The 22,617-nt window shown below is 41.3% G+C and overlaps 1 protein-coding gene across 2 annotated transcripts in view; it reads right to left on the bottom strand.

Annotated features, from left to right (window-relative positions):
- Otud7b (OTU deubiquitinase 7B) overlaps nt 1–22,255 on the bottom strand; it is a 56,223-nt gene extending 33,968 nt beyond the window's left edge. The window contains exons 1-2 of one of the 2 annotated variants that reach the window (XM_051198810.1): nt 21,937–22,255; nt 17,950–18,007 (exon numbers count right to left, since the gene is read on the bottom strand). The gene's annotated coding sequence lies outside the window, so the exon portion shown is untranslated. The remainder of the gene's footprint in view (nt 1–17,949; nt 18,008–21,936) is intronic. The other variant, XM_051198811.1, reaches the window with a different exon arrangement.
- Nucleotides 22,256–22,617: the final 362 nt, after the last annotated feature.

Raw genomic sequence — 22,617 nt, 5'->3', positions numbered from 1 at the left:
TTTCTCTGTGTAACAGCCCTGGCTGTCCAGAAACTCACTCTGTATACCAGGCTGTCCTTGAACTCACAGAGATCCACCAGCCTCTGCCTCCTGAGTGCTGGGATTAAAGTCATGCATCAGTACACCCAGTTTTATCAGATGTGGACCAAAGAAAAAGATATACCCTTAAAAAGTCAATCCCTTAAGCAACCCATATTCAGGAAAAGAAATCACCCATAAAGACAATGGGGGGGGGGGAACATAGTAAAACAAATTACTTTTGTGTACAATCAACACTAAAGAGAAACTCTACTTGGAAGTATTCTGCAACATCATACCCTAAGGCCTAAGGCAAGAGGGTGGGATGAAATTATGCATCATAGAGATATCATTTTTCCTTTACTTTTATATTGATAGTTTGAAGCAAGATTATACTTTTTCAAAATAAACTTATTTTTATTGAACATACTGCTCTTGTACTAATTAAAAAATCACTGCTGAGTTTAGAACAGGACAAAAACACCTAAAATCAAGAAACAAAACACCAACTTTTAATACATTTCCTGTTTGCCCCAAAGTAGAAAGCCTAAAGCATCAAAGCAAGAAGTCTCCTCACGTTTATTAAAGCTAATTTCCTTCTTAAAAAAATATCTGTGCTCCTCCTAAGGAAGGGCCACCATCCTGAGGCACAACGGTACCCAGGTGCAAAGTGTCCACTAATGGAAATGTAACCTCCTAACTCAATGCCGGCCTGGCTGTGAGGTGAAGGGGAATATATAAGCCACTGCTACCTTCTAGAAATTCCTAATGGGGAGTTTCCAGGAACAAAACAAAACAAAAAGGGGCAGGTAATCAGCTCAGCCAGAAGGTGGTGGTGCACGCCTTTAATCCCCACTCGGGAGGCAGAGGCAGGTGGTTCTTTGTGGAGTTCTAGGACAGCCTCCAAAGCTGCAGAGAAACCCTGTCTCAAAAAAAAAAACAACAAAAAAGCCAGTCACTGAAAGTTATCTGTGAAGTCCTTTGATAAAATACCTAATCAAATAATGCAATCAAAGGCATTGTTTATTCAAGCTCACTACTTTGGGAGCCAACCAGACTCTGAACTGGACAAATACATTTGCTATCTATTATACAGGATTCATATTAGAAGAATGTGGTTGATCTTATCCCCACCCAACTCAGGATGAGCTGTTTCCTATGTAGATGGATGCTTCCAGAAAAATGTACTAAAAAAAAGTCTACAGTCAGTGTGGTGGTGTCTGCCTATAATCCCAGCATTTTTAAAGTGATGCCAGAAGTATGAGGGAATTCAAGCCCATTTTCACCTTTAGAAGCTCTAGGTCATATGCATAAATACAATGCAAACAAAAAAAACTGTTTAGCTCTTTGTGCGTACAGACTGGATAGAAGTAACTTAGGTAACCCTTCACAGAACATAGCATCAGACCAAGTTTGCAGAAGAAAGGTCTTTCCTTCCCCTCTCCCACAAAAATTACAAAAACATCAATTAGTACACAAGCTATATACCTCACTGGTCTCTGAATCTCTCCCTAAAACTAACCTAAGAAATCAAACCTAAGAAATCAAACCATTACTATTTACAGTGGTAATAGTGTGGGTAGTAATAATTACTGGCTTTAAAAATAGAAAAGACATAAAAGGCACTATAGAAAACTATCTTAACAAGAATTCAAAAGCAATTCTTAATTCTACCAAAGGATCAATAAGTTACTTCTATCAACAAAAAGAAAGCAAGAAAGAAAGAAAGAAAGAAAGAAAGAAAGAAAAAAGGACTAACTCAAGCAAAATAAAAATAACACATTTCCCCTTAAATTATACACTTAATAGGCCAAACTGACCCAGTCTGCAAGTATTAGGCTCAGATCCTCAAAACTACAGATCCTCAGAAACTATAAAACTGTGTACCTCCACCCTTTCCTCAAAAGCTTCACCTACAGTTAAATGCTTAGGAAGCTTTTGTATTATTATTATTGTTATTATCATTGAGAGAGGGCCACGTTCCACAAGGCACATATGATGGTCAGAGGACAACTGTGAGAGTCAGTTCTCCTCTTCTACTATGTGAATTTGAAGTACAAAACTCACGCCAGCACAAATGGTGGCAAATGCAAAGCTTTACTCACTGATCCATCTCACCAGCCCTAGGACATAACTTTCTAAAGAAGAAATACTTAACAAAAGAGGAAATGTCCAAGGAAGACAAACTGGCACACATGGCACCTGAGTACTTTTTAAAGGTTTAACATAACATAGAGTGGCCACAGGGGCACATGTCTGTAACACCAGCACAGTGAAGGCTAGGGAAGGAAGTCAGAGTCCAAGGTGAGCCAGGACTGCAAGGGCAGGGAGACTATCAAGTATCACACTTTTCTTACATTAGACACCCCCACATCAGCTATCCCACTAGTCTCACATGATACATTCCGAGTCCCTTGGTACCCAATGCTCAATCCTTAGAGAGTAAGGCATTCCATCCCAGCATGTAAAGAGGGTTTCTAAAGTGAGGGAACAAGATAATAAAAAAGTAAAGCAGAGCCAGACAGTGCTAGGGCACACACCTTCAATCCCAGCACTCGGGAAGCAGAGGCAGATGGATCTCTCTGAGTTCAAGGCCAGCCTGGTCTACATAGGGAGTTCCAGGACAGCCAGGGCTACACAGAGAAACCCTGTCCTGAAAAACAAAAACAAAGTAAAGCAAAGTGGGCTGGAAGATGGCTCAGCAGTTAAGAGTATAGGCTATTCTTCTAGAAGACCCAGGTTCAATTCCCAGCACCCACATGACAGCTCATAACTGTCTATAACTCTATTTCCAAGGGATCAGATACCATCATACAGACATACAGACATACATACAAAAAAATGCACATAAAGTAAAAATAATTACATTTTTTTAAGGAAAAACAGATGAAGAGGTCTGTCTGAAGTACTCAAAAACAAATGTGGCAATATTTGTGTTGAGCTATATAGTTCATAAAAAAAGAATTGATAGAAAGCCAAATTGTGTGCTAAGGAGCTTTCTGGAAGGCTTTCAAACCCAAGGAGCAATTCACCAAAGACCTCTGCTACAGAGTAGCATAGGTAAAAAACCATCGAGCCTGTCCCAGGGGTCAGTAATTATCTCTCTAGATTGAGGGCACCATGTTTTCCTCCAGCAAAAGGTTATGCTAGAGGTGGACATGGTTTGAACAGCCAGGAATGCCCTCAACGGCCAGAACAGTGAACAGGGAGGCAACACTACAGTGTCAACCCGGGGCCTGTCGGACTCAGGGAGCCTACAGGTACAGCAGGGGAGAGCAAGACCATGTTCCCCCTGCTCCTGGGTAGAAGGTCTGAGCAGATTAAGTCAGGCCCACTGAGTTCATCGGGTGTGGAGAAATGTAGGGAGGCTCTATGGAAGTGCTCCAGGATACGGAAATGTAATGGCTCAGAAAGAATGACTAAGGGTTACAGGGAGCTGAGCTAGCACCTCCCATCCATGCTTTGTACCATGATCTATGGAGGAAGCAACTGATACAAATAGATGGAATCTTTCCATGCTATATTAGACTTTGCTTATATGTGCCTTTAGTATCTTTAGTTGTGAATTTCTGGGATCACCTGACACTTGATCAGAATCCATGACAACAGACTTTCAGAGTGCTTCACCAACTTTATCTTTGTAACCCCGCTATTTATTATGGGATGGTGGTTCGGGATGTTGCCTTGCCCTGCTTGTCCTCTGGAAAAGATTTTGTTATACAGATGACATAATGCTAACCTCTAAGTGTTTTGTGCATCTAAAAGAACAAGGATGGTAGCTCAGTCTACACAAAGTGCAAGGTCCAGGCACAACTGTAAACTTCTTACAGTATTATGGTCTGGTGAGGTGCATATGATACCTGACAATGTTACTGACAAAATCCTATAACAGCCTGTGCTTGTAAATATCAAAAAGCTACAGGCATTCTAGGGACTCTTGGGATATTGGCAGATTTTCATACACCTTCTTGCCTAAACTGTCTGTCTGTCCACTGAACAACTTGATGAAGATCGTTATATGGAATTGGAACAGAAAAATTCAATAGGCTTTGGAGCAGACTAAGATCCTTGCAGGACAAGCTAGACAGCACTCCACTACCACCCTTCCTGTTACAAATCACCAATTACTCAGAAGGCTACAGCTGGTGGCTATGGCAAAAGCAACTTGAGCAAAAAGTTCCAATTGGATTTTGGTCTCAGTCACAGAAAACAGGAGAAGTTATGTATACAACACCCAATATAAAACTGACTGCATCCCCAATACCAAATAGCTCTAATACCCACAACATACATTTATTTTTTTTTAATTTATTTTTGGTTAACTTCTTTAAAAATATTTTACTTATTATATACACAACATTCTGCCTCCATATCCATATGTATCTGCACACCAGAAGAGGGCACCAGATCTCATTACAGACGGTTGTGACAGTGCTCTTAACCTCTGAGCCACCTCTCCAGCCCCTAATACCTACAACTTTGATCCTACCTAAATTCTAGACCACAAATGGAATCCAGATTCTGAGTCTTAAGCATTTATAATGCTTTCTAGTAATTTCTAAAAGAAATCCTTGTACCTCTTTTGAAATTCTTGAATATCACTTATCCCAATTGTTGGCACAAGACAACAATGGCCATAATTTAAAATGATTATACCTTTAATCCCAGCACTCAGGAGGCAGAGGCAGACCGATCCCTGGGAGGCCAGAGTGGTCTACAAACCCAGTCCAGGGCAGCCAGGGCTGCTACATGAGAACCCCTGTCCCGACAAACCAAACAGAAGAAAGGAGGAGGAAGAACAAAATGAGTACTCTTACTAACATGAGCTAAAGAATCCACTTAGAATGCAAATAAAACTGACTGTGGCTAAGCACAGAACACCCAATTCTTTCTTCTCACTCTCAAAACTCTTTCCCAGAATTATGATACAGAAAACAGAATGAACTGCAGAAGGTAAATCTAACTAAAGTGTTCCTGTTCACATACTCATCAGGAAGAACTGGGAAAAAGACAAAAAAAAAAAAAAAAAAAAAAAAAAAAAGGCCCTTCTGTACTGACTATATAACACTGTTAACGATGCATTACTCATCACTGAGTGACATGGTACTTTCAGGAAGCCAAGGAAGCAAATTCTTCCCAGTCTTCAAGACACACAGTCTAAAGCAGGCCATATTGTCCAGTAGGGAAAGAAGAAGAGGCAATTTTGAGCAAGTGAGACTGTCAGCACAGACACACTTCTTTCTTGTATTCATCAAGAGCCTTCAGAACAAAGGAATCCAGGATATCCCACCAATTTTTATAATTTGTCTGACTTATGTATTTAAAGATTATGATATATATGACAGCCTAATGTAATAATGGTTGTAGATGTTACCTCTGGAATCCATCAAAGCTCTATCACTCCCCTTCTTGTAACTTGGTAAGTTGTTCTGGCAGGGACTTCATGTGACATTCACTATAATATTCTCAGTATCTTAGTGTTCAGTGCCTTATACTTAGTACAAAGTACTAAGTATGCCTTAGTACTCAATACAGTACCTCAACAATGACTATTTTGAATAATTCATCTGAAACTGTTCGCAACAATATCTAACTTAGGGAACTGCTGTACTAAATGAAATATACAGTGTCTGGCTTAAAGGCAGGGCAGAATCTACTATCAAACAGTAATACTGTCTTCCTTTTATTCTCCAGCCAGGTCAGAAGTTATGGGCCGTACAAGCCATGTGTTAGAAGCTGTTTACTACCAGAAACCTAGTCACAGAACCCAGCAAACACAGTCTTGGCAGATGAAATTACGAGCAGTGCCAGGCCCTTACAGTTGAAAAATAGCAAATGGCAATTCAGAAAATGTTTTTCTGAATCCTTGGGCATCTGTCAACATGTAGATAAAATCGTGGCCAAAAAGGAAAGGGGAGGGGTGAAAAAGAGCACTATCTTAATGTATCTGGTTACATATCTTAAAACCATGTAAAAGCCTCTACTCTGTTAGTAAAAATATTCACCAGTTTCACAGTACTCATGTCCCTTTTTAGGTAAGAGCATCTATGTAAGTAGTTCCTAACTGCTGACAATGTTACCTCCAGCTTGCTAACCCAAGCAGCCATTCCACTTGCAATGGAAAAATTATTTTATCTTTAAACCTAAGAGTCAAAAAGAATATAATTTAAATCTAAAATCCAAAGGAAACTTTCCTTTTGAATACAAAGAGCTGCGTCTCAAAAGAAGACAACACTAATTGCTTGTTGTAGTGTACTCTGAGCATGACAGCTGTGAGTTCACAGTAGTGTTTAAGTACACAGAAAACCTATCCAGAACTGAAACAGCCTGTGGTTAGACCTCATCATAATGTGGTTGTTAACTTCCCATTCCATTTCCCAGGCATCTGATCTGCACTTTTAACCACAACCTACCTTCTCCTAAGCAATATGATACGGTAAAAGAGAGCACTGAAGGACAGTCAAGAGAGCTCCAGGCCGAGCGCTATTGCTTACTGGAGAAAAACAAACTAGTGACTTCAACTCTCAATTCAGTATTAGCTGAAAGCCTCTGGTTACAATCAGAGTTTTCCAAAGGTTCCTTCCCACCACAAATACCTCAAAAAAGGTATCCAAAACCAACCCAACTAAGCTTTCCTATTGCTCTATCCCATGTGAAAATATCCCTTTTCTACAATAAGAATTACTAAATTGCATTTCTCTTCAAATCACTCAAATTTTTCACTATTCATCAGGGGACATTTTTACCTATCCCTTCCATACTTACATAGAATGCTACATAAATTGATTCCTCACTTGGTAGTTAGTGTTCATGACTTGCCTATTTACCTCATTTGTAAATATTTAGTACTCACAAAATTATTAACTTCTTTGTTCATGTGCATCCAAGTTCACTGTGTATGTAGGTGCAGACACAAATACATGTACCTGTGTATGTGGAGGCCACAGAATTATATTCAATGTCATTCTGCTTTCAGTTATTGATTATTTGTTCACTTATTGTTTAGTTTTTGAGGCAGGAATCTCTCACTGGCCTGGAACTCACCTTGTATGTTAGTCTGGTTGGCCACTGAGACCTAAGGGTCTGTCTGTCTCCCTCCCCCAGTTCAGAGATTACAAGCATTACCATCACCACAGTCAGCTTTTCTATATGGGTAACAGGGATCAAACTGAGCTATCTCCCAAGCCCTAACTATTAATTTTTTGATGAGTATAACTCTAACTTGGAGGCCTAACTTTTCAGAAAGCAAATATACAGTGTTTGTTGTTAGTTACCATCTTGGACAAGTAATTCAAATTTTCTGGTCCTTGTTTTCCTCAACTAGAAAATGATAGGTGAATGTAAAGTTCCTTTAGTTCTAAAATGCTGTATGATGATATATATGTTACACAGTCTGCATCTGTTTATCTCTCTCTCCCCTCCCTCTCTCTCTCTCTCTCTCTGTGTGTGTGTGTGTGTGTGTGTGTGTGTGTGTGTGTGTGTGTGTGTGTAAACCAAGTTCTATTTAACCCAAAATGTGAATCCCCACAGGACCTATCTATCCTCCTGCTCTTGCTTATTTATTGGACAATACCTTCTTAGAATATCATTGGTGCATCATCTTCACCAATCAGCAAACACCAAAGGAAATTTACATAATCTTAATTTTCATAATAAACAAGTATATTATAAAAAATTACAACAATGATGAAAAAGAAGCTACGATATGGCAACACTTAACTCTAATTTTCAAATTTTATTTTCAGGATTCTGAGAAGAGTAATGAGAAGTCTCTTATCTCTGGTCAGTAAACAACAGCAAGCAAGAATCAGGGACATCAGAGACTTGTCCCCTAATAAGTGACAGGAAATCAAAAGAAATGAGCTTAACAGACAAGTTAGCTACTCCCCGTTCAAAGGAAACAAGCAGACACTCACAGAGGGCTTCAACAACAGACAAAAACTTGCTGCTTAAATGTGCAGTTGTCAACCTCACACTTTCCCAGTATCTGTACCTCACTTTCCCACGTAGACCAGCTCCATATAACATTAAGCTTTACTAACATTACAGTCTCAGAGAAGAAAGTTCCTTTTCCTGTGGTCTTAGCTGCTAATGATTAAAAAGGCACAAAAGGGGGTAGAGAGATAGCTCAGTGGTTTAGGGACACTGACTGCTCTTCCAGGTTCAATTCCCAGAGACCAAACAGCAGCTCACAGCTGTCTGTAACTCCAGTTCCAGGGAACCTGACACCCTCCCACAGACATGCATGCAAGCAAAACACCAATGCACACCAAATCAGTCAGTAAAATAAAAATATATACTTTAAAAGGCACAAAAGGGCAAAATGGTGGTGGCACACACCTTTAACCCCTGCAGTTGGGAGACAGAGGCAGGTGGATCTCTGTGAGTTCCAGGTTAGCTTAATCTATAGAGTGAGTTCCAGGACAGCCAGGACTGTTTCACAGAGAAACCCTGTCTTGAAAAACAAAAACAACAACAAAACAAAAAAGGCACAAAAGGAATAACTCATTTAAAATAGCCTTAAAAGAAAAAAACCACCTACTGCAGAACACAAAATTGACCTTTTCAGCCATACTTATCCAATTAATTGTGAGTATATAGCCTGAAATAGTTAAATTACAAGGCTTACAGAGAACCTTAGACCAGGTTTGAAAGTTAGGAATAGATGCTATATTCCTGCCCCGTCCTATTGTGCAGTACCTGCTAATCTCTGCTGCTTCTTTGATCTTTCCCTAACTTCAGCATCTTCCTCCCCAACCTAAGAATACTCTGGGAACCACAAGATAGCAGAATAGTCTGGGGCTCCTTCCTTCCCTGTTCCTTCCCCAAGGCCCTAAATGAAGTCAAAGACCACAGTTAATTTTCTCCAACACCAGATCTCCCTTATGGAGACTGGAAAGACAACATGCAGATAGCCTGGGGGAGGTTTAATCATTTATAAGATATGTAAACTTATTAAACCTAACACAATGGCATGTACATTGTCACAGCAAGAGTTTTCACCTCAGGCTTCTTTGTGTGTATGGGGTGGGGGGGTGGGTGGCATTGTTTTGCTTTGATTTTTCAAGACAGGGTTTCTCTGTAAAACAGTCCTGGCTGTCTTAGAACTCAATCTGTAGACCAGGCTGGCCTCAAACTCAAAGAGATCTACCTCTCTCTGCCTCCCAAGTGCTGGGATTAAAGGTGTACACCACCAGCTTCTTTGATCAAAGCTAAATTACTGATTGAGCTATCTCCACATCCCTAATTATTAACAATTGAATCTGAAGACATTAATTGAAGCTACCTTGGACCCACACATTCCCTTACAACCTTCTTCAATAACCCATATATATGACCCAAAATAGCCACTCCATCAAAATTTGACCTAATGGTAACTGTAAAGAAAAGTAGTTGAAATAAAATTCAGGAGTACATTTCAGAGATATAATTGGATTTGGGATTATCTACCTAAAAAACTTAACAATACTATGCTTTCGAACGCCAAGAGGAAATTAAACTTCCTGTTAAACATATAAATTTAAGTATATAAAATTACCAGTATTTGACTGTTTAAACCACATAATGACAACTTCATACAGTTGCCTTAATATTTAAGTCTTACTTGGAGGTAGGGCATAACACTCAGGCCCAAACATACTTTAATTGGGATTCCATGCTGTAGAACTAATATACTTTTGAAGCTTTTAAAACAATCAGATGTAGCTTTGAAACATCCTGGCCTCCTCAATTTTGTCTGTTTGTTTTCTCAATGTAACAGTTCAAGCTTTCCTGGAACTCACCCTGTAGACCTGGCTAGGCTAGAACTCAAGAGATTTACCTGCCTGCATCTGCCTCCTAAGTGCTAGGATTAAAGATGCATACAACCAATACCTGGCTAGGCTTCCTCAATTTAAAAATAATTAATTAATTAATTAATTAAAAAAAAAGAAAGAAAGAAAAAAGAAGAAGAAAAGAAGGAGAAAGGAAAGGGTTAGGGAAGGAGAAGGGGAGGAGAAGAGGGAGGAAAGGGCAGAGAGAGAGAAAGTCAGCCAGCTAGGCAGTGGTGGTGCATGCCCTTAATCCTAGAGGCAGAGGTAGCTGAATCTCTGAGTTCAAGGGCAGCCTGGTCTACAGATCAGCCAGAGCTAGTGACACAGAGAAACCCTGTGTCGAAAAAAACAACAACAAAATTGGTAATCCCAGAGTGGGCAGGCCAAGGCAGTACTATGAATTCTAGGACAGGCCAGTATGAGCTACATAATGAGACCCTATCTTTAAAAAAAAAGTTTTGAAGCCAGAGATGGGAGGAGACATGGCTAAAATGTACACATGTAAGAAAGTGTGTGTGCTGGAGGTAGGAGACATTGTTAAAAATACATGCACACATGTAAGACTGTGTATCACATTTTCTTCTTTAGAGGCCAAAACTTCCAGGTCCTCAGCAGTATTTAATAAACAGAGGGTGTGTGTGTGTGTGTGTGTGTGTGTGTGTGTGTGTGTGTGTGCGTGCGTGTGTGTGTATTCATCTCTAATGAGGATGTCAAGACCTTGACAACAAAAGCAGAACTTGATAGCTGGTGAAGTGAGTCTGGCCACAGGAGCATACAAGGATCAAAAGTCACCAGGATCAATTCCCAAGAGTTTCCCCACTGTGATGGTATCATCTATCGATTTCTGCTTCAATTTCCAAGGAATGTGTGCTTTCATTCCCTGCAGGAAATGAGTCCTAAGTGTACTTTATGTATATTTCAATATACTTTTTATTGCAGAATTTATTTTTATAGGACCGTGTCAAATATTTTTTAAAATAATGACATTCTTTTATTTATTTACTTTTATGTGCACTAGTGTTTCACCACGGATGTTGTGTCCCATGGAACCCTGAATAGAAACAGGAATTATAGACAGTTGTGAGCTGCCATGTGGGTGCTAGAAATTGAACCCGGGTCCTCTAGAAGAGCAGTCAGTGCCATTCTCTTAACCCCTGAGCCATTCTCCAGCCCCCATGTCAAAATTTTAAATAAAGAGTTCACTAACGCAATGGATACCTTTATTTTTTTTATTAATCTGACCATTTAATCACTAATGATGACTAATAGTTACTAAATATTTAGTGTTGTAAGACCCACAAGGAAAACAAAACTCAAAGAGACTGCTTATCTGTTCTTAAGGCACTTACAGTGCTTAGGAGGTATGCCAATGGCACAAATAAACTGAAGGATGAGAATATACAAACACTACAATGACAAGTACCAACAAAATGGTACAAATCAGCAGTGGGACAGTTTTGTCCTGCTGTGAAAGACCAAACACTAAAGCTTAAAGGCTGATAGGGGTTCTTTAACAGTGGAAAGAGGAAGTAAACTTAAAGATTAAGTGACAGCATAAACTAGACACAGCTGCAAAAGTAATTTTGAGAGCACTGTAAACACTGTATAACCTGTTTATAGTAAGACTATACTTGCACAGGATTTATATCATATACATAAACATGTTTATGAATATGCAATATGTAGGGAAAAGTTTAAAATCTAAAATGAAATGATCAGGCTCAGTCTCTCTTGAAAAGGGGGATGGATGTAGGCTAGGACTTTGACTATATTTGTGAAATGTTTAAAAGTATACAAAACATATAAAGCAAATATGATAAAAATATTAATATTCTTTGTATTTGAGTTGTGGGCTCAAAATTATCTGTTACGGCTTTTCTATACATTTTTCTAAATGTTTAAACTAGGTCCTCATGAAAAGGAGCCAGGCAGTGGTAGTATACACCTTTAATCCCAGCACTTAGGAGGCAAAGGCAGGTAGATCTAAGTTCCAGGGCAGCCTACAAAGTGAGTTCCAGAAGAGCCAGCACTACAAAGGGAAACTCTGTCTCAAAACACAAAAACAAACAAAAAATTAAAAAAGAAGGTCTAAGTAGTTGGGAAACAGGGGTAATCACTGGTTGGGGAATATAGCTCAGTGGCACAGTACTCCCCTAGCATGTAAAGGTGGCCGTGGGGTTGATGTCCAGCATAATAGAGGAAAACCAGAAATAATGGCCATAAAGCAATAATAACACTCAGAATCAGGATACTCCCCCTAACCTTTTAAGACAACTCTTTAATGCACCACTCCATTATGATGACCCCCCAACAATAAAATTATTTTGTTGTTACTTCATAACTGTAATTTTGATACCAATGTGAATGTGATGTAAACATCTGAAATGAAGGATATGTGATATGCGACCCCTGTGAAAGGATCCTTCAACAACCCCCAAAGGGGCTTCGACCTACAAGTTGAGAACCACTGTTTTAAGGGAATACATGACTGGTTTCATTTTAGACTGAAGAGTCATAAATACTTCACACAGTATACACAAGAAGTGTCTAGAACAGGGGGAAGTAGGGGTTGACAATACTGGTTAAGAATGAAGTTTTTATGAATCTCTTAGAATACACCTTGTATCCTAGTTCCTCTGGTGATGTGAATTATAGGCTGGTGATCCTTTGCCCTAGGTCTGAAATCCATATATAAGCGAGTCCAGCATGGGACTGACTCAGACCCCCTGAATATGGGTTTCAGCTAGAAGGACTGAGCAGTCTAAGGGACCTCAGAGAGTGGAGCCAGGATGTATTCCTGGTGCACAAAAGAACCTTGCAACACCCCCGGTGGAGGGTTAACTGCCTTAACCTACAGACAGGAGAGAAGTCCTAGACTCTACTTCACATGACTGGACAGATTTACATGACCCCACCTGGGTGGCATAGCCCTACATGTGGAATTGGGGTGGGAGTATGGGAGGGGAGGGTAGTCAGGGTGCATGTAATGGGGGAGAGAGGGTAAGAGGGAGGGAGGGAGGGAGAGGGAACTGGGATCGACATGTAAAAAAGAGAATGAAGTTTTTATACTTGCCATCCCAATCAGATAGCTGAGGGCAGTGAGAACCACCTTCCCAAATAACTTAAATGCCGGTGGAGCAAAGTCATCTCCACCAAAACAAAGCCAAGGAAACTTCCAGCTACACAGGAACCCAGACAAGGACTGGCTGTGAGTAGCTCTTCTGTACCCCTTCCTCCCCTCCCCCAACACTCACAACAAAAACAAAATGTACCCTTGCCCACTTGAGAAAGAATCAAGAATTGGCAGCTCTGCTGAAGTGGACAACTTCCAAACCAAAGCCCTTCCCTGGGGAAGATGTTGACACAGCTCAGAAAACAGAAGAAAACTGCAAGTCAGTCAAGATCTCAGGAAGGCCGTCAGAAGGTACCCATCCTTCCACACCTCAGTCTCAACTTCCCCAGGGAATCAGGAAACTGAAAATGTTCTCTATCTGATCCTCTTCTTCCCCAGCCAAAAAGGACACACACACAAACTCTCATTAAAACCTCCTTTCACAATTACAAGCACAGGAAAGTGTGAATCTGAGAATACTGTCTGATTTACTATGCCTGTTTGTTTTGGTTTGAGGTCCTTTTTGTTTGTCATTGTTGCTTTTTGAGACAAAGTCTCATTTTGTGATCCAAACAGTTCTAATGCTCACTATGTATTTCAGGCTGGGCTCAAATACCCTGAAGTCCTTCTACTTTAGCCTACTAATTGCTGGGATTATAGGTAGGAGCCACCATGGTGGTTGGGGATTGGGGGGGGGGCGATGATAGGGTCGGTCTCATTACTGTAGTATAGGCTAACCTCAAACTTACCATCCTTTGCATCAGCCCTCTAAGTGCTGGAATTACAATAGAAGGCCACCATAACCCATAGCCTATTCTTAACAAAAGTTTTGCTGGCCCAACTAAAACTAAGTTTAAAGGAAAACAACCTGAAGGGAATTTAGTGGGAAAGAAAAATAAATCTACATACTCAGTAAAACCTTGACTTCCTTCTACATCCAACCATTACAGCTGATAATCCTACCATACTATTCATCTCCCTCCTGGGCACCTAATTGACCCAGATCAAAAGTCCCTCTTCAGTGGTACTTTCAAAGCAGGACTTTCTCAATTAAACCTTGGGAAATACCACTGTCCATTTTGGTTAAAAAGGACAGTGGAATGGGGGTAACAAACACTTCTGTCTTTTAGCACAATACAAGGTGGGAGAATAAAACAAACCCTGAAATAGGACAAGAGAGAGAACAGTGTGATGTTCACATTTATTAATCACCTGCCAAAGGTCAGCCACTGAAGACTGAATTCTAGACTGAGCTATCAAAACTACTGTGATTCTGATTAAATCATCAGGTATTCAATCTGCAAATTAATAAGAAAACATCATAATCCCTCCAATTCTCTGACTTCATAAACTCCATCAACAAATATGCTTTGGTTGAACAGGAAATTACTGAAAGGCCCTTCGCTTTGTTCATCCCAAATATATGTTATATACCACTGAAAAAAACCTTTCTTGGATTTGAAACTCGTCACCATATGCTCATAATCCTTATTACCGGATAAAGCACTCCAGTGGTGGAGCACTTACCCAGCATGCAGGAGACACTGAGTTCAGTTCTCAGCACCACAAAATAAACACAAGTCAGGCATGGAGGTTCCCATCTGTACTTAGGAGCATTTATGAGACTAGAAAAAGAACAGCTGTAAGTTCAAGACAGCCTGAGCCACATAGTTAAATTCCAGGCCTGCCGGGGTTACAGCATGAAACTCCATCTCAATAAACAATGGACGCATGGATGGATGGATGGATGGATGGATGGATGGATGGATGGATGGACACACTGACAGGTGATAAAGCTCCACATGATCTAACCTTGTCCAATCTTGTCTGCCAGCCATAATTTCTTAGGCACTACATGACTGTTTCATTCCTTTAAGCTTTTCCACTCAAGGTATAGTCTCAGCCTAGAGTGTGCTACTCTTGGTCTCTTTAGGCTATATGCTTGGTTCATCATTCTCTGGTCAACGGCATCTCCTCTGGGAGGTCTCATTAGTCCTATTGTTGCATGCCCAAGGCAGAACTGATCTGTGGGCCTCCATTCTCTACCCCTTAGCTTTTATTACAGCTATTATCACACTTAACATATTTACTATCTTTCAATTAGACCAGTAGTTCTCAACCTTCATAATGTTGTGACCCTTTTAATACAGTTCATGTTGCTACTTCATAACCTTTTGCTTTTGCATAACTTTTATAATTTTGCTACTGTTAAGAGTAGTAATATAAGTATCTGATAGGTGACCCATATCAATCTCATGAATCACAGGGGTCGTGATTCATCAGGTTGAGAATCACTAAATGAGAGCAGAGACTTTTCCTGACCCATCTCCATCTCTAGCACATAGGACAGAGTTTGTAAGATGGAAAACATCCAACAGACCCTGGATGGGGCATAAGAATAGAAAACAGAACCAAATAAACTGGAAAGGAGAAAGAACAACTGGGAGCCTGGGGGAAAGAGTGCTGACACTCAGGCTCACTGCCAGTCTTCACCATGCTGCCTTCTCCAACCCAGTCCGCACACAACCACCGTGGGTCCATTGCTGCTCAGACCTGTTATCCACTACCTCCACCCAACTTTAGGCTCCTAACCACAACAGCTTTCTTGCAGACATGTGCCACTTGAAATCATCCCAAACTGAACTCATGTTTTCCCTAAAAATAAAGAAATGTGAGGCTGCAGAGATAACTGAGATTTAAGGGCACTGACTGCTCTTTCAGAGGACCAGGGTTCAGGGCAGCACTCATATCAGGCGGCTCACAACCGCCTGTAATTTAACAAGTTTTAGGGAATCTGACACCCTAACATGGCCAAGAGAGACATGCACATGGTACACATACAAACATGCAGGACCTCCCACACACATACAACATTCTTCAAAAAAGTAAAAATAAGGAGATCTTCATAATGTCTTTATCTCAGTCAGTGTGTCATACAGCCCAGGCTTGACAAGTCCTATCTGACTCATTGCCCTCCTGTGTCTCCCACAGCCAATCCTCACTAGTTTTTCAACTATCCTTTCACTATCTCATTTCTACTCTTTTTCAATATTCACCTTCAAAACCAAAACCATTCTCAAGCCTCATCACTTCACACTCCAGGTATCAATCCCTCTTCCCTTTAAAACAAGCCAACTTGTGTCTTACTGTCTTATTTCTAATTAAAAAAAAAAAAAAAAAAAAAAAAAAAACTTCATAGGTTCCCTTTTCCCTACTTTCTATCTCTTAACACATAAATGTATTAGCCTAGCTTTTTAAGACTCCCTCTTCCCATAAACACAATCCTAAAACCCTCATTTTCCTACTACTTAGGTCAATCTAATCAATGCCCCTAGAATATCTTGAATATTATTGTTCCCAGGATTTTGGTTCCTTTTATTTCTTGGTTTTTATTGTTTTGGTTTGGGGGGGGTGGTTTTGTTTTGTTTTGTTTTTTGAGACAGGGTTTCTCTATGTAGCACTGACTGTCCTGGAATTCAGAGATCTGCCTGCTTCTTTCTGCCTCCCCTTAAAGGTATGGCCACCTCCACCTAGGGAGAGGGAGTGAGTGAGTGTGTGTGTGTGTGTGTGTGTGTGTGTGTGTGTACACCATTTGCTCTGCTGCTTCAGCTGATCTGAAACCCACAATTTTTGATCTTCAGCTTCTCATATGCTAGGATTTAGGATTACAGGTGTGTGTCATTATACCTGGATTTCTTAAGGCACTTAAAAAAAAAAAAAAGCATTTAAAATGCTGTAATTCCTCAGTGGTACCTTTCATGATTACCAGAGTACTCTTCTCCTAAAGTGTCTATGGTATAAGGCCTGGGCTATACAATTATCAATTTACTTTTAATTTAAAACTGTGTCTGGCATGTAAATACGGTTCAATAAATATTCACTCCATTCCTCTTACTTGCAACTGAACTCAAAACTCTTCAAGGACACAAAGCTGTCATTTCCCCCTGGTCCTTCAAGCACTTAGCATAGAACTGAATAAAAACAAGTTTAATTAACCCCTCTTATCCCAAACTGTCTTTTAGAAGAGATAAGACATACTAAATAATACAGTTGAAATTAATTCCAATCTAGCTGTATATGATAAAATTGCTGTCTCTGCTGCCTCTGGTTTCCAATTCAGAAACATAATCACCTGACTCATGGTAATAAGCTGTGTTCATGACATCACAAACACATAGTTTTGTAATGACTACAAGAAGGTGGTGGCTGGCAGGGATGAGGGTGTCAATCCACTAAAGAACAGCTGTGTGCTTTTGTTTCTATGTGGAGACCTTTCACCACCACCACTGCCTTTCTTAAATTAGTCATGTCATCAAAGAATTTTCCTCCAGGATATCTGGAGAAGATTTTTCAGTGTCCAAGACATTTAAGAAAGCTACCTTAGTCTTTAACATGCAGTGAGGTTCCCCAGATACCGTGAATGAAGATTCATTCTAGCTAGAATATAGGCACCATCTACCAATTGTTCTCATGTATGAGGGAGATAGCCTGAGAAGCCACATTCAACCTTCACAGATTTTGAAGTTAGCCTACATTAAGATACTTAGTATAGTCTAGTTTAATTACCCATAATTGAACTATTAATTTTGTGGATTTCTAAAGCCATATATTTAAGCCAAAATTAATTGTACCCCATCATTCCTAGTCTTTTCTTTGCTACGTGGTAATATAGGCTTAGAAATGTAAACTTCAGTATAACCCTCAAAATAATGTCTGGCTTTAAAAATAATGATTTTGGGGTTTTTGTGTTTGTTTTTGTTTTTCAAGACAGGGTTTCTTTGGTAGCCTTGGCTGATCTAGAACTGGCTCTGTAGAACAGGCTGATCTAGAACTGGCTCTGTAGAACAGGCTTACAGAGATCTGCTTGCCTCTGTCTCCTGAGAGCTAAGATTAAAGGCATGTGCTACCACTGACAAACAAAATAATGCATTTTTAAAACAATACATTTGTTCATGAAGTACTCTACATTAGCAGAACTAAATGCCCTTGAAACAGTGTCATCCTTACCACAAGCTTTTGAGCAGAACCCCGCCATAGTCTTGCGATTTCTCCACAGGCTGGTGCACTATGAGACAGGGACAAGCAGAGCTCAGACAGCAAGGTATGCAAACGCAAAAACTTCTATATGGAATCTTTCAGCTACTAGCTAAATCTCTTTGGGCCAGGATGGTACAGAAAAGAAGATGAAGAGTCACAATGTACCGGCTCCTGCCTGACTCCTTGTCCCTGAGACCAAAGGGCTCAATATTTCTCATTAAATCCATCCTTTGTTCAAGGCCCTACAATGACTCTATTGACCCTTCTGTCCACATCCAACAGTCTGCCTCTGAGTCCTTTCCACCCTCTTACTCCCCATGATTTGACCAACCCACATTCTCATCAGTCATTCTCACACATAACTTAGTCATTCATACACGCCATCATTGCACATTGTATATTCTATACTTTATTTGGAAAATGCTTTCGTTGGGTTTTTGAGACTGGGTTTCATATATCCCAGGCTGGGCCTGAATTCATTACATAGCCAAGGAAAGGTTCCCATACCCCACCTCTGATCCTCCTGCCTCTATCTCCCAGGAACAGGGACTACATATATGCATCACCACACCCAATCTGTTCAGTGCCGGGGACAGAATCTAGAGATCCCTGCATGCTAAGAAAGCATCCCTAGACACTCAGAAAATCTTTCCCTTTTATTCCTAACACAGAAAACAGTTTTCATTGACTTCAATGTACATATTTATAGGTAGTGACATGGGCAAGGTAATGTTATAAAGAGAAGAACCAAAGTCCATCTAATTTCATAGTCCATAATTCTATGACTAATCCATAACCTCCCAAGTCCGTTTCAAAACAAATTCAGAAAGTTCCCTTTGTTTAATCTCATTAATTCCTTGTTACTTCAAGTTTTCTCCAGCCCATACACATGCCAGTATAGCACATTAAACTTGGTTCTGTTTAGACAGCTTCCCACATTTTAAAGAGTTTAAACTCTAAAGCCTCTTTCCATTTATATGTCACCAGCCTGCTTTGCCCTGTTCCATGTCTCCTGTTACCTTGCTACCCCTCATCCCCCACTCCAAGGGAAAAGACATTGGTTGTACATCTTTCCATCTCCCCAAAGGCTGCCACTGGAGCTTGGAGGTTGCTTTAATCATAGGAGTGTTCAATTGTTTTTCAGCAAGGATTTTTTAAGTGTTCTCTTCTATTATCTTTAAAAAGCCAATTGAATTCAGTTGAGTTCATGATAAAACTGCCCTGCACAAAACTTTAATTGTCTGAATCTATCTTTAATTGTCTGAATCTATCAGGCACTACTAAGATTCTAGTCGCTATTCCATACAGGAAACAAAGCACGGAAATCACATTTCCAAGGACTGATTTTTCCCTTTGGTGGAATAAGTGTTTGTGATGGTAAGGGGGACACTTCTCTAGACGCACACGTGCGCGCACACACACACACATACACCTCTCCTGTCTGTCTCTGTCTCTCTTTCTCTCCAATAGTCTCAACCAGCACTGTTAGAATACTTGAGGCATTTTGGAGCTCAGAAACTTTAACAAGCAATACAATGCTCTCATAACAATGTAAACATTTATTTGTGATACTAAATTGTTCCATCATAGCTCACATGACTGCTTATAATGTACCTCAAATTTCTAAAAACCAAAAAAACAAAAAGCAACCCTTTTAAGAACTGAGAAAGAGTGGTAGATCTAGTGGTCTGCTCTACACTCACTCCTAGGTTTACACAAACTCTTTAACCCCCACACTGGAGAATAATATATACAGTTCAACAAAAGGAAGTTCAAAATTACCCATATGTCATTACCAGCAACTCACACGGATTAAAACCAACTATTAAAAGTCAAAACTTAAAGAGGATATGTGTGATTTTTAAAATCCAATTTTAGACTCCATTTGAGATATTTTCCCACTAATGGGTAGAAGAGGAAGAGAAATAAAGCAATTATTACTTCAAGAACATTTCCAAGTTAGTGACATAACTCCACAGTGCATCTAACAATGAGCATCCATCTCTAGTCATCTGACCTTACACACTTCTGAACCCACTGCTGGTCATCCTGCCTTATACAACAAACTAGCCTTTTTTCTTTGACAAAGTTTTACTTTTTTCCTCCACAGAAGTCCCTGCTACTAAATGAAAGGAATAAGACAAATCAGACCACCAAAAATAAATAAATAAATCAGTAGTAGTTTGAAAACAATCCTCCATCTTTACTTCCTGCTTGAATGTGTAATGTCCAAAGCAGATATCTATTCAATTCTAAATTATTCACGTTAATGGATAATGATTGGCAGAAGGTGCTGATAATCCAAAATGAGGAAGAAATCGGGAAAAAAATCTATTTTGGTTTTGGAATTTGTTTTCAGCATATTTACCTTCTCTATTATTTGTAGCATGAGCTAATATTTGTGTTCGTGTTCCGTCTCTAAGTACACAGAAAATGGCCTGTGTTAGGGAGGCACTCTGAAGATACAAGTTCACTAGTGAAGTTAGAACAGACTGCTATTCAGCTCTGCACATAAGGAACAGCCAATTTCTTTTATCTTACAGTTCTGTTCAGCCTTCAAAACATCAGTAGACTAACACAGCAGGTTAGTAAACTTACAAGACCTGCTTGAAAACAATGAGGGCAAAGAACATAATTAATTCCTCATTGTTTACCTAGAATGTGTTCATTTGAAAGTTACCTAGGGCCAACATTTAACTACAAGTCTGATTCTCCCGGGCAGGCTTCTCCATCCCTTCAGGAAAAGACTCTCATTTACTAAGAAACACATTTTCTAAATGTCTTTTTAGTTATGCAATAGAGAAAAAACTAAGATAGAAATTAGCTACTGTTTTGGATTCATCTTCTCACCACTACTACTTCTCATTCAGCCTTTCCACCTCTGAAACAGGTTTTGGGAGACAAAGGGGTCCAACCTCCTGAAAGACCTAAATACATAGTAGGAAAAGCCAAAGACTGACAAATTACCAGCTTCTAGTTTCCTAAATAAAACATCTTCTGTAGTACTCGCAAAAAGATAAGGAAAGCAAAAGCCAAAGTCAAGTTAGCTCTTGGCTTTGCAGTCATGAAAATTCCCTAAGAAGGTTTTTTCTTTTGGGGGGGGGGAATAGCCTCTTAGATGAAATTTCACCAGTCCGATTCTTTCAACTTCCCCATTTTTACATGTGCCTTGTGCCCAGAAAAGACACCTAGGTTAGAGAGACACTCAATCACCAGAGAGGAGAGACAGACTCTGAGGGCTGGTCCTTGTGAGCCGACAGGCTAAAAATACGCCGGCCCAGTAAACAAATCCCATTCCATCTCGACAGGAGCCACACCGTTAACCTAGTAATTATGAGAAGAGTGAGATCACGCAGCCCCCGGCTTACTCATCAGCAGCCTCTAAAGTTTCCATCGGCTCAGAGCAACTTTTCTTTTTTTCCTAAAGTCCATAAGCCTACCCCAGAATTTCTACACCTACACTCACACGCAGTCTCTCAGTCTCTCTCCTCTCCCCCCCCCTCCCCACCCCCTTCCTCCTTTACTGGACGCACCCCATTTGGCTATGGATAAGGAGAACAAACTTGTCTTTCATTTGTCTTTTATAGTGACTTTAAAAGAACTTTATCCCACTGGGACGAGGGGACCGGCGGCTGCATCCCCTCCGCCATCCCTCCCCCAAAAATCTATCTGACAAGAGGGGACCATCCCAACTGCCCAGCACAGCTCGGGAGAGGGCAGGAACCGCCAGGCAGGGCTGGGAGCGCGGGACGCAGGTGAAAGATTGGCTCGAAGGGGAAGGTGGGACGAAGCAGGGAGCGGCGAGGCGAGGAGCGGGTGCTCGAGGGAGATGGCTTCAGGTGAAGTCTGGTCAGAAAGAGGGAGCAGTGGAGCTCGGAGGCGCGGAGTTTGGGGCGCTGGAGAGGCGGGAGGGGCGGGGGAAGACGGGGAGGGCGTCAGGGCTGGGGGCTCCGTTACCCTCGCGACTCTCAGGGCAAGGCTCTAGGCCGGGGCGGAGCGCGGGGCCCGGCCGCCTCTCCTCATTCCTCGGCAGTGACCCCGGGGTCCGAGCGGCCCCTCCCCCGACGACGATGGAGGCGGACACTGCGACCGCGACTGTTGCTCTCCACAGGAACTGGAGCTGGAGCCAAGCCGGGACTGACCGAAGCTGGCCTCTTCCCAGCGGCTTTCCGCCGGCTCCACACCGGGTCACCACTCCGACTCCAGCGGCTGGTTCAGGATCGGTGGCTTTCGGCCGTCCGGCCGGAAACAAGCGCCCGTTTCCGGCCGGAGCGGGTTGGCGGTGACACCCTAGCCGCCCCCGGGCCTCCTCCCGCCCGGTGCGGCCGGCCCCGCCCCGTCCCGCCCCGCCCCGCCCCGCCCCGCAGCAGCCCCGCCCTCAGGGCCGCTCTGGGGCTGCGGCCAGTTTGGCGCTTGCCCGGCGCGTGACCCCGCGCGTTCTTGGCTCGCGTCCCCCAGCCCCCGGGCTGAAGCAGTTTTGAGCCGGAGCTGGGAGCTCGGCGTGGACTCTTTAAGACTTTGGGGTCGCCTCAGTTGGCGCCAGACCTTTAAGAAGAAATAGAAACGGGCAGAGTAGTTCTCGAAAGGTGAGAAGGATGAAAATATTTGAGAAGAGGGTTGAAATTCTAGTTACTCTAC

Source organism: Phodopus roborovskii, unplaced genomic scaffold (genome assembly GCF_943737965.1).
Source record: "Phodopus roborovskii unplaced genomic scaffold, PHOROB, whole genome shotgun sequence".
Lineage (NCBI taxonomy): Eukaryota > Metazoa > Chordata > Mammalia > Rodentia > Cricetidae > Phodopus > Phodopus roborovskii.
The sequence above is the reverse complement of the archived record's forward strand: the minus strand, read 5'-3'. Positions and strand labels throughout refer to the sequence as shown.